The sequence below is a fragment of the Syzygium oleosum genome, unplaced genomic scaffold (assembly GCF_021117445.2).
Source record: "Syzygium oleosum isolate NSW1041296 unplaced genomic scaffold, Sole_v2.1 Sole_v2.29, whole genome shotgun sequence".
NCBI classification, from domain to species: Eukaryota; Viridiplantae; Streptophyta; class Magnoliopsida; order Myrtales; family Myrtaceae; genus Syzygium; species Syzygium oleosum.
Window position 1 is genome coordinate 4,486,380 of NW_026607513.1, and position 12,516 is coordinate 4,498,895.

The following is a 12,516-nucleotide window of genomic DNA, read 5'->3' on the forward strand; positions in this document are numbered from 1 at the left end:
TGGCTTGCCGGGTCCTTACCAAGCGTCGTCATGGCTGTCGTATGGATGGACATACCTGAATTGGCATCTGATGGAACTGAGCCCTTTTTTGAAGCATAACTCGCATCAGGAAGCCGTTCACTTAAGTCCATGGGATGGAGTTCTGAATGCCAATGACATGCTTGTATCGGCAGATGGATTTCTGATGTTGAACTGCGCGCTCTGCCAATGAAGCGGAACATGGTGCTTCATCTGTACCAGGGCGATGCATCCTGTCTATCGCGTAATGCCTCCACGACATCTTGCATGGACATCTGATGAAGTTCAATCGAGAAAGGTCAGTACGAGCATGAGATTTCACCGGACGACCGATGTCAAACTCGAGCTATACACAGTACTATGTTAAAAGTAAACGATTCACCGTGTCTTCCTTTTCCGCCACTCCGCGTCGCATGGGAAACCTTTCAAGTCACTGAGTTCGCATTCCGGATTTTGGCCATTGAGGTCGGAACATGGGGACCATGGGGCTGACCATCAAGTAACTCAAGAGTCTATCATTCTGGCAGCAGACGATGCACAACAATCGCCATGAATCTCCACATCCTTGTCACCCTTGATAGCATTCTTGTCACCCTAATAAAGAAAATCACTATTTAGTGCACCAAAAAATTAGAACAGGCTGTATTGGGAGCTGCAAACGAAATATTAAGCTACAACATATTTAATGTCTTCTCAAATGCAAGAAAACTGGGCAGAAAATGATACATAGCATTGTTTGTCATTCCAGGTCCTTTGTGCAATCACCGAGTAAGTAGCTAGTTTTTGCATTCCTTCCTTCAGGGCAAAGTGTATTGCGGAATTTCGAAGGTATTTTCAATAGGAGATATGACTTAAAAGACCAGAAGGTCCCAAATTGCCTCTACTAGAGGCTAAGAGTCCTTGCTAGGGTGGCAATTCCCCACAAAACACGAGAGTATAACTAGAACCCAGCAAGAATTTACCGAGACAAGCCCGAACCCGACATGACACGGAACAACTTAAATCCAACATGAATCGACACATTTTCACTCATTTTAGTGAAACACGTTACATAACTATGTCGAAAGATTTTTGGTATGACACAAATAGTTGACACAAACACGACCTGCAAACAAAAATTGGGGAGAATTGTCCAAAAAGTCATAAACTTATTATATTTTTGTCAATTCAGTCATAAACATTTTGCATTAGTGCCAATTCAGTCTATCCGGGCAATGCTGACATGGTAATTTTTTAATATTTTAATTTTTTTTCGAATTTTTTATATTTTTTTCTTTCTCTTTCTACCCTTCTTCCCTCTGCCGGTCCGGGTCATAATCAGTGCCACACGCCCAATCAAAACTGGAATGAAGCATGCCCTTGCAACCTGTTGTGAGCCAAATAAGAGATTTGCCATATCATATACCAACAAGAGAATAGAGTATAGTCCATCCAAAACAATAATATCTTTTAATCCAATCCAAACAAGCTCTCTGTCTATAACTTAGAAATTGATATGATGGGTTTGGTCCAAAAAAACCATGGTAAAAAGCTCATGTTCGCGGTGGTGGTCGTGGTCGTGGAGACGGCCAAGCTAGAGGGAGTAATGGTGCGAAAAAATTCAGCCCGACCAAGATCGAACCGACACAAGCTTTCGAGCCCGAGTAAGACAGGGCTAGTCTTCGACGGCTCTTCAACTTCTCGATCGGGCTGATCCGGGTTTTCAAGACTAAGATGGTCAGGCTCAAATCGGCCCGGCCCAGCCCTACTCTAGGCAAACAAATTGTACTTGAAGAGCTGTGTCTCTCTCGTGACAAAGAGCTTTTAGCCTATCACGGTCCAGCGTCATTTCAGTTGAGTTTTGCTTCTCCAATCTCAAAGAATCTCTTAGAGCCTCCATTTCTTCCTGGAGGGTCACTTCTTGCTTTTGCTTTTGACATAATTCTTCCAGAAACTAATAACACAAAAAACCATATGAATTTTCGTGAGAGAAACAGAGATGAAACGGTACCAAGTACAGATAGCATAACTGACAATGCATTCATATCATGCAATAGACAAGAAGTTCCATCATGCAAATTACATAATTACTTGGTATGCTAATTAACAAGCTAGAATTTCACAAGATACGGACTTTATCGTATCGGTTGAAAGAAACATACCTCAAAAGCCGTAGTCTTAATGCCAGTCAGAAAGATAAAGGAGAAAAACAAACGGGGGTTACTAGCACACTTCCACCATCCCCATAGAAAAAAGAGACAGGAAGGAAAAGAGCCCGTAGAAAAAAGGCCTTATTAAAGCACTAAATATATCTTTTATAGCGAAAATGAAAATCTTACTCCAATTGTTGTGTTACAGAAAACACAATTTGGCGATTAATTATTAAATGTAGGATGTTTAGTCGCTTACCTGATGAGCATTCTTCTCTGAATCTTCCAGAGCTTTAGATAAATTTTGCACACGTTCTTCGTGAACTTCCACACTAGGTGGTTTTAAATTGTTAGAAGCATCCAAATTTACAGAATGGCTAGCTATGGACATAGACTCAGAATATCGTTGCACCATGGCATCTTTGATACGTTCCTGAAGAGCAGCATAAATTTCTTGACCCTGTACGAAAACGAAGTACAAAGACTCAGTAGTCTATCGATGAAACAATGGATTCCATAGGAACTCGAAAATAAGCAATTCCCTCGAACAAAATAAATAAATAAAATAAGTCACTAGAACCTGTTTCATTTCAAATTTGAACATGTGAAGAACTCCTGCAATTCTTATTTTGAAAGCAATAATAGCATCGTTCTAGGCAAACTGCCTTATATCTTGCAATTCAACAGAATGTAAGTATTCTCTTGGAACTGGGCGAAATAAATGAACATGTGCAAAAGTCGAGGAAAATCAAGAGGATATTAGAACCAAAAAGATGAGTTGTTTTTTAGCATCAATATAAAGGCAAGGTAGATCTAACCCCACGCTTGTTGATGCCCAGAACGATATGGTCCGCCGCCAATAGTTCAATTGGATCATGAATCTTACACACACGAAAGAATATTAAATTTCCATAAGGAAATGTCCGCAAGATCCGTAGGAATCGTTGCCTTGCGTCATCTTTTGTAAAATGCTCCTATGCAAAAGCCAATAGTCACGAAGAGTAAGTAAGAAGTTTAAGTGCAGGTAACACGAGTTTCATGTATATTATATAAGCAAGTTAAGTATTATCAAGATAACTAAACAATAGTATAAAAGGCGGAGAAAAGAAAAGGAAAGTGAGCTATTCAATTCAAGTCAGCAATCGAGCTTCATCTAGATCACTATCTCACCATTGACCGATATTGCGAGAGAATATCTAGCTCCCATTCCCTCCTTGCTCTGGTAATTGCAATTTGCTAATCATGCTTGATAAGCAATAGCTGACCAGAGTATGCACCATTGCCTGGATATGGAGATTTAGAACCAGTAACTACTTTGCGGCACTCAAAAAGACTAAAGCTAGAGTATGGTGACAGTTTGATAATCCCTGCAAGTTCCTGAAGCAGTTACAAAATTGGATCATAATCGTGCTCACAAGCTTAGAAGAGGAAAAAGATGGGTAAGTACATAAAATATAATTCACTTCCATCAGCAACAACCAAGATTAACTTAAATTTACAGTGAGCAAATGAGAATATGGCTAAAGATGGCAATCAGATCAAGGGTTGCATCCATACCATAACAATAATCTTCTGAGCTATTTGCAGAAAAATAGACCAATCAGCTGAATTCAGACATTTTCGTGCTTAAAAATAATTTTGGGAGGTTGATTTCTGTGGCATCTATTTTCATGTTGATTTCCAAATTAACCATGTGATTATCACCTGAACCATTTAGTGCTCTCAAAATTGATGGTTGTTTACTTTGATGAATGAGCGATGCAATGCTACTTAGTATCTACCTTTTGAAAAATGTTATTTAAGGTTCCCGAAAAGAGGATCTTGTCATGCATAATAACTGGTAATTATATAGCCATTTTCTTCCATGGTAAAGAGAAGAATTACCTATAGACGCCAAGGAAATGCCAATAACAACCATGTTTGAATTTCATACAAAAAGAACGCTAATAACAAGTTCAGTTCAATGATGTTTCCTCCTATCATCAAATTATCTCTTTATATTTATGTACGACATTCAACTTACTTAGAAATTCATAAGGTTCGAAAGTACCTCTATTGCATCAACCACTGTTGTTGCCATATCATATGTACTCTCTTTAGAAGTTCCATCCAAGAAGAATACTATGGTAGTCGATCAGCTTCTGGCCCATTAGAAGGGCTTCAATCTCCTCACGTCCTGGAATTGTATGCCTTGGGCCAGCCTCAACAGTACGCTTAAGAGCCTTCAAAGTCTTCAATGCAAGAATTTGGATTTTCGAATCAGTGCTGACACCATGTGCCACATTATGGACATACCCTGACAGAAAACCACCCATCTCCTTGCTAGGAGGCATTGAAGATGCACATAAGTACATCAGCTCCCAAGCATTAATTAAGTATTGCCTAGAATAGTTTAAACTTGGCAATCTAGCTGAAGGTGAAATCAATCAAGCAAAACAATATTTAAACTTGTATGGGAGAATAAAGTTTACACCCCTCAGGATTATTCCGTGTTTGTTTTGAAACTTGAGCAAAAAGCTCATCATGGAGCTCAGATATCCTCAACGTTTTTCTATACAATTTTCCCACTAGCTCAATCTGCTCATCTAAGCTTGGTGGAGAGAGTCTATCGGCCGAATCAACACCCATGTACTCCAGGATTATCTTGAAGAGCTTCTTCGCTCGGCTTACTAGATCACTATCGATTTTAAGTAATGCAGTTGGTATAGGATCCTGCAAACTTTAATACTTAGCTTTCTATGGGTTTATATCACCTAAAAGTGTATATATTATTATCAAAACACACAGTCCTCACCTTCTGGAAGCACAACATGTCCACAACGGTAAATTTCTCACGAACTTGTGGGCCCACAGACTTCTCTGAGAAGAATCCATGTTTTCCAGCAGATTGGATTTGTTCCTGCATCAACCTCAAGAACCCCTCCACCTATAGAAAATGGCAATTATTTGACTTGACTACTAAAAGCCACAACTAATAGGGAAAAGAGAAAAAAATCAGTTAATCACCTGAAATCTATCAAACAAGGGTATAGCGCCAGCAAGCTCGGGTGGTAGGGCCCTCGACAGAGTCATCGGTGTGCTGCGCGTGCACGAGAACATAGAATTACTAATTGCACAATTCAGTATGAGAGATGTTAGCATAAATGCATCCAACTCACGGGGATGCAAAATCGGAGCTATCACTGTCATAGCCATCTCCCTTTGAAAAAGCAGTGAGGTACGAAAAGGATTCTTCATTTCTGGAACTCTCTGCCATACTTGGCTGCGTCTCACCTGCCATTTCACAGAAAAACACCAGAACAAGGCCTCTCAATCTCTTCTTCACGTAATCAAACAGTTCTTTCTCCCTTTTTGACACATTCAAGTTACTAACTGATCATGCAATATCCTCGAAAGGTTTATTATAGTCCTAAACTAGCCATAACCATTTTAGAAAGGAAAAGAACAAACAACCAATATATTAAAAGTATGGAAACTAAACACCCAAGTATTTAAAAGCTCTAAACAGAAGTGCTGAAATGAAAACATAATAATTGCGGACAAAGAATATGCATAGCCATGTTATAAGCCGACACGATCCTCCATGAACTAATTTTGAATCAAGTTCAATTTCTTTTCCAAAAGAATAGTCCACTAAGACTAAACTATACTAAAGGTGACTCACTAAAACCCCTAAATCATGTGCTAATTAAAAAGAAACTAGGCTTAATCAAATGTTAAAATCTAACAACTTAGTCAAGCCGTTTTTCTAAACTATTGAATGATTTGATATTTTTTATTTGAGGTTTTGTATGTTTTTTCACTAAAATATATTATTATCATTTAATTATGAAAATAGGTACCCGGTACTGCTGGTCTCGCAAGGCTAAACCATGGATACAAAAATGGGCCGTTGTATTTGGGTATTGTCCATTCTAACTAGACAAAAATCCAATTCACTAAACGAATAGACCCAACCCAAACCTATCTTTTTCGCTTTAGCTTTCTTCTTTCTTTCTATGTCCCTGCTCTCGTCGTCTTTCTTGTGCACCAACCGACGACACCCCAAAGACCTACCTAAGAATCTACACACCAGAATGCTGATTAGATACTTCATAAACAATTTGGGCATCCTTCAAAAGAAATCCCTCATAGCTAAGGATTCTGGTGACCGGGGCGGACCCTCAAATTTGAACTGCTCTCCAGAGCAAGCGCACAACATAATTTTGGCTCGGAGAAAACTAGCAGAATTTCAATGGGAGCAAGAACAAACGAGGAGCGAGCGAGAAGGACTCAGAGGCGAAACCCTAAGCGGGCGGGGCGACTCGCAGCATCGCCGTCGTCGAAGGCGACGTCGACATCAACGGCGACGTGTCCGCGGGGGACGGGGGGACGGAGACTTGCGTCGCCTCTGAGGAAGACGAAGAGGCTGGGTTTGGGAGGAGGGAGAGAGAGACTGGATTTGCGAGCGAGGGAGAGAGAGGAGGGCGAGCGAGGCAGAGAAAGGGAGAAGTGTCCGCCAATATCTTATCTCTGTGTTTTTCTTCTCTGTTTGTCCGAACCCGAAGAAGAGAAGAAGATGGCAGGCAGCCACCTGCAAATAGCCGCCTTTCTTCAGCTTTTGCACGTGGGTCCCCCACCCACAAAAGTCCCTTTTTCTTTCTCTATTGTTGCTGTTAAATATGTCTTGAATTTTATGTACTCGGTCTGGTTCATGACCCGACCCGACATATTTTTGTGCGACCCGAAAATTGAGATTTAGTTCGCGACGCGGAGAGTTGGGCTGATAGGCTCAACTCGTAGCAAGTGAACAAATCTCTATGGTAGTCCGCCCGAGCTGGAGCAACGAACCAATGTTTCGGGGGGTTCGGGGGCTACGCCCCTGAGGAAAATTTTCGGGAGCACTATTTATACTGCGGCTAGGTTTTCTCATTTATGTAGAGAGAGAGAATTTTATTTTCAGAGAGTTTTGTAAGCCGTGAGCTTTTGTCGTTGTTTCGACTTCTGAAAACTGTACTCTCTTTGTTTATAGTGGAATTTTGTTTTGCCTCGCCCGTGGACGTAGATCACGTTGTGATCGAACCACGTAAATCCTCGTATTCTGTGTTTGCTTTTCCGCGTTTGCTACAACAGTTGCTGATGGGGACTTTAAATTTTGTCGGGGATTGACCCATGCCATCCCATGCCATTCACGGTGGATTTACGTGCATCCTGGTTATTAACTTGGAATCGCATAGAAAATATTACTTGATTGATCTGACTGAGTCGCCGGGGGTCTCGGGACATGCTCTTATGCCCGTGCCGGGTGATGCCGAGTCCCTTTTAACTTATCGACTCGCGTTCCTTGTGATCTCCGAGTAGTTCTTGCACCATTTTCTCATGGCCGATGCCATGAAATTGAGCATCTTGGCCCTGGTTTGCGTATCCGGTTTTGCCGTTGCCATGCACGATTCCCCCTCTTGGCAGATTAAATGGGGAAACCGGTGAGCAAGAGAGTAATTAAATGGTGTCTACTACTGCTCCTAGGCTAGATCTGCACGGCATCACAGTCCAGGCACCTACGAGATAGCGGCGTCCTCTGTAAAGGTTCGGACCCTTCAGCTTCGCATGTGAGTCCCATGCACACTCCTTTTCTTAATTTTTCCTTTTTCTCTATTGCTTATTGGGACCTTTTTATTTTATTGGGTTGATCATGCGTTCGTGGATTAATGTGTGTTGTGGTTAATTCTCGCCAAATATTAACGTAGAAACGTATAGAAAATCGAGCTTTCGAGCTTCTCGCAGTGCTTGATTGATCCGATCGAGTCGCCGAGGTCCCGGCCCAAAGTGGGACGGTTTTTCAGCATAGGACATGCATCTACGTCCGTGAAGGTCCTTCACGAACACGGGTGATGTCAGAGTCTTAGCTAATTAACTCGTGCCTCTCGTAATCTCCAAGCGGTTCTGGCATTTCTCATGTCCAATTGAGGTTAATGCTATGTAATTGAGCATCTTGAACCTAGTCTGCGTGTTCGATTCGACAAGACTACGGTTACCATGCACGATTCTCTCTTGGCAGATCTCCTCTTTTTTTGGTTTCTATGGCCTTGTCCCAAATCTCATGTAATAATAAGTTAACGCATGGATTTTCTTTGTAGGGCCCGTCTTGATCTCTCTGTGTTGTTCTCCTCCTCGGGACCTGCCACTGCGATTTGTGCTTTGCCAAATGTAATGTGAGGAGCGACCAAAAAAAAATGTAATGTGTTGGTAAATTTCGAGACCAATTAGGGTTAATTAGATAATTTGCCTAATAATGATCTTCACTTTATTAAAACGAAAAGGAGAAGAAGAAAGTAGTGTCTGTTGCCGGAAGCACATAGCAAAGAAGCCCAAAAGCCGGTGAAGGCAGAGCTCTCCAAATGGGGAAACTGAGGAGGAGTGGCCGAAAGAGTAATGAAATGGGGTCTGCACAAACCTATTCTTAAACTACTGCTCCTAGATTAGATTTGCGCGGCATCACATTATCGTCAAAACTCGCCCCCACCTCGAGGCAAGCGACGATGGCGAGAATTGCCTACGAGTGGAGGGGACAGGTAGAGTTAGCGAGGCGCCACTTTCTGCGTCTTTTGAAATGGAAGGAGGGGCGGTATGTAGTGGAAGATTAATCACAATGCGGCTTTTGGTGCATTTATCTCAATAATCAAATAAGGTGAGATATATTGGGGGATTTCATACGTTAAAAAAAACAAGGAAAATAACGGGGATCTGCGAGGGAGGTTTTTTAATCGGGTAGCTAAAGGTGCATGATGCATTCGGTGGGCACGAGAGCGGGCTGACGCCGCTTTTGGAGTTCAACCGTCGGATTAAGGGTGGACTTATGCGACGGATGTGATTTGATCTTTGGGAGGAGATGAAGAGGAGAATCGACGTGGGATGGATCGTTACTGGTGGACTTTGCTTTTACTTTTTGTCTAGGGACGTGGGGATTCGTGATGGCGAATGGGATAAGACGGCGGCATGGCCAATTTTTATACGTTTTGATTGATTTGACTCGTGAATAGAAGAAGTTTGTACGTCTCAGATGGGCTTTTTTACCAGCTGGCTCTTTTACCTTCTGGGAAGTGTTACTTTTAGCATTGCTAGAAACAAGACGCGCCAAGGACGAAGCTATCGACGTGACGTGGGCAAAAGTACGAATCGGCACGGTTCTGCTTGCACCTCAATCCTCCTCATTTCTTCGAGCTCGAAAATGATATCGGTACTGCTCTTGAAACATGATAGTCTCCGCTTGTCTTCTAACCAAGTGGCGGAACCAATGTCAAACGCGCAATCACCCGTCTGCTTCCTCGCCGTGTCCCGACGATCCGTCCCACATCCAGATGTTCATCCGGGTCATCTCTTCACGAGCAAATGGAGCACAAGGAACCGGGCAACTCGAGAGTCCAGTCATGACCTCGACTAGATAGACTAGACGATTTTGGTAATTTTCACAGAAATTTTGTAATCTCTCCACTCGATTCGACACGCATTCTTGATTAAACAAATGCTCACGTAATACTTGGAATCACGATGTTAATTACCAAATCGTCTTCATCTAACAACTTAATTATCCATATTATGCAAAAAATTTTGATTGACATATGAATCTTCTTTAAAAAATTTAAGTCAAGTGCCCTGTTGATCATATTAGTATCAAGCACCCTCATGAGTGATGCATAATTGAGGTTTTTGTATAGATCCCATTGTTGTCTCGTTTGAAGATCAGAATCTCCATCCGTGCTGAAGGCCCGTAGACCTTTATTAGTTTGTTGCTCCCTATGCTTGAGGTAGTTTGAAAGCTTGTGTTATAAGTTTGACTGATTAAACTGGGAATGACTTGATATGTGGTGCTCGTGCTGCCTTTTCGTTGGCTGGGGCAATCATATGCAATTTGCTGATTTCTTTACGTTACCTCTGTCAAGTCAAGTTCGTGGTCGTTCATGCAAAATTCGTGGCCTCGTGGCTGTGACTTCTTGCTCCATGTGATTAATTGGGAAATATTCAAGCTGTGGATCGTGGAGTTTTATATCTCTCGTATTTTTTAGGACATATTCGTGCAAGTGATTACTTATGTCATGCTCATGCTAGTCTTTGCATCATAGTATTCATGGCATCTACTTACAAGCATACAATTACCCATAGAGAAAGAGGATGTCTCCATGAATATTAGTTGCATACTCTCGGAAACCATGTGCAAAACACATTTTCCTAGACCATCATTGTACTACTTAAAGCCAAACTTGCGATAAGGTAAGAGGGAAAACATTTTGAATATTGATGACAAGAAAAGTTTCTTCCAAGAAAGGTTGCAAGGCAAGTCTACTTTTGAAAGCCTCTGATCGCCATCTCCTTTTGTTTGATCAGATCATTCGATCAGGAAAAATACAATAAAACAAATAACCGAAACACCAACATGAACCATAAACTTTGATTCGGGTTTATAACCCGATTTGAGAACATACTTATGGAGGATAAAAAGCAGAGAAGAACAGGGTTCGAACCAGAGAAACTCGCGAAAAAGGAAGGAGCGCTCTCGGTTTCGCTCTAGACACTGTCTTCTCTGCCCTGTTTTGGGAGTGGTCGTTCTTTGTCGTTGTTGGCAAGTCTCTATTTCTCTCGTCCTCGCTCTTGGAGATGGAACAAGATCCGGAGGTCAATGTTTTGTGGCCTTTGATGGTGAGATAAGAGCGATTTGTGGATTTTTCTTGATTCCGGTTCTAGGACTTTTTCCGACGGTGGTTCGGGTTTCTTGTGTGATTTGGGCTCCTTGGTTGTGGTGAGTTTGTTGTCATTTTTCCACATAGAGGATGACCAATGCGAGGATCCCTATTCCGGCTCCGACATTTTGAACACAGGATGATCTGATCCTTGGTACATTGTTGAACAGACCGATGCCAAGATGAAGAAACAATCAGACTGTAAGATCTACAGCTTGGCACTCCACGGTAGAGAACGTCCGATCAATCGTAGTACCCGTTGTTCAACCATGCTCATAATGTTTCTCGATAGTTTTTCCCGTGGACTGCCCAACCTCTATGCAATAACATGGACACAGAACCCCAATTTAAGAATGCGAGTTTTCTATCAATATGAAAAATAAATAGACAGACGCCTTCAAAATTACTAGCAGAGGTAGAGAAAATGAAGGGAAGCTATTTTGGGTTTCCTTTCATTTTCAGTCCTCTCCACTTTTAGGCTCTACTTATTTCTCTACTTATATAGCTCACTTAACTTAGCTGGACTTCATCACTTGGTTATAACTTTATTACTATGCCTCGAACACAGAAGAATGCATACCTTTGTGGGTGTGAGAGTGACCATTTGCTTAGCTTTGGGTTCTTGATTCACATCCACACTTCCTCCGAAACAGGGAACTCTTAGTGATGTTTGTCTATACGAGGGTTTTGTTAAAGAATGTCCCGAGACACTTAACGACTGATTAAAGAAACTTTATAGTTCTCAACTTGCCATCGTGTAATAATGCACCATCAATGCCGGTATTGAATTACTCCGGACAAAATATGCTTAACGTATGTTTGCTCACGTTACAAATTTCCCGGTGTGTATATCAGGTCCTTTCACAAACCCTGTGGATAGCACGTTGTGCATGCATGCACGTGAAATGTGTTATCAACATGTGAGGTTCTTTATTGTCAAAAGAGAGAGGAAGGCTATGCGTTTGTTCTCTTTTCCTCTTTTTCTCCACTTAATGGAAGATACTCGGTCCCATTTGTGGTCATCATCAACATGCTGTTTCGGGACCACCCAAAGTCGTGAATTAAATCAACAGAAATAAGTTATTCGCTAATGACAATTCCACAATCGCGCAACAATATATTCTCATAAAAGAGCGACCTTTGATACTGTTGCATGCATTGCGATAATTTTTCGTTTGCTACAGATAATGACTCCGCGTCCTCATGCTCAAACATTTCTCTTTTAGTATACCATTTTTAGGGGGCTAAAATGGCAGATAAGTTTCTTTATGAACATAACACAAACGTTGGATGTTCTTAAATGCAGTTCAGCTTGTGATAAAAAAAAGAAAAGAAAGGAGATATAATTGACCTGTCTGGTCGAGTTCCTATATGAAGTAGCCGGAAGATAATGCGGGTCGCACGCCCCTTATTATGGAACCTCGAGAGTGATGATGGCCAACGTGTCTTTCAATAAGGCTTGGGTTTGGCAACACCGACCACCACCCCCTTGACGATTAAAGTATCTCAACTTATATTGATCAATGAATGGAGAGTTCAAAGTTAGTAAATGAGATAATATATTATGGGTCGTAATACTTAGGAAACTACGAAAACCGTGGGGAAAATGTTAGCATCTTTTGAATTCAAGGAAAAAAATTACGTTTAAACTCTTC

At 41.5% G+C, this 12,516-nt stretch overlaps 1 pseudogene; it reads right to left on the reverse strand.

Annotated features, from left to right (window-relative positions):
• The window catches only part of LOC115662192 (kinesin-like protein KIN-14E), a 120,325-nt pseudogene extending 114,898 nt beyond the window's left edge, over window positions 1–5,427 (reverse strand).
• Between the last annotated feature and the right edge of the window lie 7,089 nt (window positions 5,428–12,516).